Source organism: Marmota marmota, unplaced genomic scaffold, assembly GCF_001458135.2.
Source record: "Marmota marmota marmota unplaced genomic scaffold, marMar, whole genome shotgun sequence".
Classification (NCBI taxonomy): domain Eukaryota; kingdom Metazoa; phylum Chordata; class Mammalia; order Rodentia; family Sciuridae; genus Marmota; species Marmota marmota.
In genome coordinates, this window is record NW_026000093.1 from 14,307,429 (window position 1) to 14,311,774 (window position 4,346).

Genomic DNA, 4,346 nt, shown 5'->3' on the forward strand with positions numbered 1-4,346 from the left:
TTTGTTTTTATTAGAAATTCACCTCGCCTTGTCTGTAGAGGGGAAAGAAAAGGGAAATTATACCCCTGAGCTCGACAAGCCCATAAAATGGCAGAGATGCCTGAAGAAGACTGCCCTGAAGCCCCAGCCCTTGCTGCCTGTGCTGTAATGAAATGCATGACTACAGCAGATAATAATAATCGCAGCAATGGCTCGTTACAGCTCCCGGATGATTTGGTGCCGTCAGGAGTAACGCTATCCCCTGACATCTCAGGAGGCGAACAGCATCAGTGACTGTGGGCCCTGATTGGGGCAGTGAAATATTGCTGGCAAAAATTAAAAGGTCCCCGTGTCAAAATAATTCATGATATGCATATCTTCCATTCTGATGAAACGCCTGATATCCGGATTAGCAAGATAATAAAACTGATCAGGCTACAGTTAAACAATTTAAGTTGGAGAGCTGTTCATTTTGTAGGTGTCACTTGTCAGATCAAGGGGTCAAAGCAGAATGAAAGGCTCTCCCCGGTAACCTTCCGATGATGTGGATCTGGAGTGTTCTTCATGATTTGTCCAAAGTTTTCATCATCGGGCTGCCGACTAGCATTACCGCAGCAGGCTGTATTCTGACATTCAAATCCCCGGAATGACAGGCTATTAGGAGAGGAGAACTGGCTCCTCATACATTAAGCACCATTTCTCTGACCTGTAATGTGAACTGATAGTGATATTGTAATTGAGTGAGTCTGAAAAAAAAAAAAAAGGAGGGGGGAGTCTTTATTAAAACATGGGAGTAGAAAGGAAAGCATTTATATTTCTCATGATTTGTGGGTTTGTAAAATAAGCTTTTTGGTGATGATTTACTTTCTGTTTCTGCATGGCTGGGGGGTGTGCATAGTGTTTATTTGGTGCACCGTTATTTAAGATAACACCAACTCCCTCCCCCCACCAGCTTCCTCTCCACATGCTGAGCAGGCACAGATCCGAAGAGATTTGTTCTATAAAGGACAGTGGCTTTAAAATGAACAAAATGGACCCACGTACAACCCAATGCCAGGACTGCCACTCAGGACATTTGCTGGCTCTGGCTTCATACCCTGCTGCCCCAGGGCCTGAGTTAGCTCTCTTCCTCATGAGCTGAGTCAAAAGGCCTGGGGTGGGGGTTCGGGGGTCCTTGGTTATTGGTGTCAGTGACTCCATTGTGGGTCAGTGTCATGCATTACATGGCTAATTGAATGTGCTTTAATGGGGTCTCAGGTGATTCTGTTCAAGCATCTCAAGAAATACCCCAGTCTAAGGGAGCAATTCAGGCAAATTGCAGAGTTCAAGGGTGACTGTGGAACCACTGAAACAGTGATTTTTTTTTTTTTTGGTGACTACAGAGAAAGTCTTGTGTGTGCTTGTATGTGTATCTGTATGTGTGCACATGTATTGGTGCATGCATGCATACACGTATACATGTGTGTATGTGTGTGTGTGTGTGTGTGTGTATTTGGGCTCTGCTACTGATTTTGGGGGAAGAATTGCCCAGAGAAAGTTAGAGTATGCACCATATAAGGCATTAGAAAACTGAGGTTCTGGGATGAATTTTAGCACTGACACACTGAGTGATCTTGGGCAAGCTAACCAGCACCTCCATCTATAAGATAGTGAAAATAGTGTCATGGTGCTATGGCGATGCAGAAATGATGTGATGTGCACAGGGCCATTGTAAACTGCCATGGGAACATAGATACTGCTGTAGGAATAGGACCGACAAATGCTTAACTTTATGCAAGCATTAAAGATTCCTCTACATTTACTGGGTATTATCAGAGGAGCTCTTATTCAGATTCTTCAAAATTTGAGGTCTATTTCTTAAAAATAAACTAAATGAAAGATGGTAACTTTAAACATTTTGAAATAGTTTCACCAGCTTCTAGGTAGTTCCTGCCATTATAATAATCATCTATTTTTCATTTTGTAAACCTTTTTGGGTAAAACCTATACATGCAGAAGAGACATCACAGCTTTCATCAGCTGAAACTAAAATATGTTGCTCTTCTTGTTTTGGGGGGGATATTATAACAGGGAGTTTGTAAATATGAAACTCGAGTTAACAACAAGGGACAGTGAAAACAAGAACAGCACGATTTTTGGCTTAAGAAACTGAGTGAATGAAGGATAGCAACATTTTTAGAAATAATGGATGCTGGGAGAAGGGAGAGTTCTGGGGCGGGGGTATAAAAATTGAGTTCTGTTTTGGACATATGAAGTTTGAAATACCTGTTGTGTGTTTTTCTCTGCTATAAGTTTGAAGATCCTCAAATGATTTACTTTTATATTCACATAGGAGAAATGTTATAAGTCATCAAGTTATAAATAAATCTTAAGTAGATAAATTACAATGATCATGAAGTTGCTAAAACTCAACAAATATATCAGATACTATTTAAAGCCCCATGAGAAGAGATATGTAAATAGTTCCTTGCATTCTCTTTGTAAGAAAAAAACATTAAAACCAAAATATATAACAGTAGGGTATAGTGAGCATTGTAGACTAGGGTACCCAAAGAATACTTCCTGGAGAACTTAATGGAGAAAGAGGCCAAGGAGTTTTGGATGATGGATGGGAAATATGAGGGTATTCCAGAAGAAGAAAACACCATCCCTGCTTTCAATATGCATCTGAATGAAGACCTACCCAAATTTCAATTTCTGACATAGTGAAATGAAATAATAGAGAAAGAAGTAAAGCCAAATTGAAAAAGTGGACGAGTAAGAAATAGCTATGCAGCATGATGTTCATGTAACCCACTTGTGAGTATTGGTACTAGAAAGCTTTTCAAGGTTATAAAAGGCCTGTAAGTCAAGGATAGTCAAATGAAGTCCAGTCACAATTCAATGTGTGAACTCCCTGTTACACACCTAACCAAGCAAATGAAACTTTCAGTTACCAAAGGACTGTGAATGGAGAACACTCCTAGGCACTGACACCAGGATCTCTGTGCCCTGTTGATAAGGATGTGTATGCATAGCCCAGGTGTGGGCACTGAGTACCTCCCTGTCTGGTGACAGGAACAGAAGAACTCAGAGGCAAGTATTTGGGTAAACGTGACAGGCAAATAAGATACTTTGTGTGCCTATCTATTTTTACATTTTTCCAAGGCCACTGTGGTAGCTGCAGAATTCTACTGTCCCCTGAGTTGACCTATACATGAGGTAGATCTGGGTCTGTCTAAGCTACTTATAGCAATGTTGGTATTTTGAGTTATCAGGACAAAGAACTTGTTAGCAGTAGGTGTGAAAGGGTTAATCTGTAACCTGATTTCAGCTTGGGGGTCATTTTAGACAAAAATTAATTTAGGATTATGGGCTCAGTTTCATGTTCTTCACTACATGACCAATGAATATGATCCTTCTGTAATTATATTTGAAAAATAATATATAAAATTAAAAAAATATTTTTTTTTTATGTTCAGGAAGTATCTTCATTGCCTGTTGTACTTATGTGAACAGGAGAATGAAAACAGGAGGAAGGAATACTGACAATGTCACCTGGTCTTACTATGGCCAAGATGTTCCTATAGGATTCCCTATTACATGATCCAAGTGGCGAATTTCAGAAGTGGTGAGTAATATTGCCATCAGTGCCAGGTGAGTTGAGACTAACAAGCTTCATGACCTGATATACTCTAGTGTTTATTTACAGATAATCTTAATTCCACAAAGAAGTGGAAATAAAGTGCTTGCTTTGCAAGCACACTGACTAAAATTGGAACAATATGAGAAGATTAGCATGGCCCCGGCACAAGAATAACATTCAAATTTGTGAAGTGTTCTCTATTTTTAATTGTCACACTACACCCTATAAATATGTACAATTACTATATGTCAATAAAAAAAACCTTAGTGGCATATGACAACATTTATTTTTACTCATGAAAAAATGGGGAAGTAAAGTTGGGAAAAAAAAAAGGAAGGTACTGAATTTCATTGGTCAACTTTCTGGTTATGTTGAAAATAGAAGAAAATAGAAGAAAACTTTAACTTAAATGTCTTACAAGGACCTGCATACATAATACAATCTTATGTAATGTATAATGTTTCTGTACATTTCAAATGCTCAAATTATTTTTTCATTTCCAAAATAGTGTTATTTGCACCTTACTTTCATTTATTTTCACAAATAAATACAATGCTTAGTTTGGATGTGAAACCTTTAACAAGATAGTCAATGTAGATTAGAAACTTTTTGGTTGTTTTGCTAGAATGTCTATAGCTGATGTATTATAGATTTAAAACATTTAAGGATTTTCCAGGATGAATAGAAAAATGAAGATCAGCCTAAGAGGACCTAATTTAGTTCCAAGTAGTTTCCCTAAACC

The 4,346-nt window shown here is 38.4% G+C and overlaps 1 non-coding gene across 1 annotated transcript; it reads left to right on the forward strand.

Moving 5' to 3' along the window:
* Positions 1 to 3,703: 3,703 nt before the first annotated feature.
* On the forward strand, positions 3,704 to 3,809 carry LOC125610599. Its single transcript, XR_007340604.1, has one exon. It is a non-coding gene; the product is annotated as a U6 spliceosomal RNA (small nuclear RNA).
* The last annotated feature ends 537 nt before the right edge of the window (positions 3,810 to 4,346 follow it).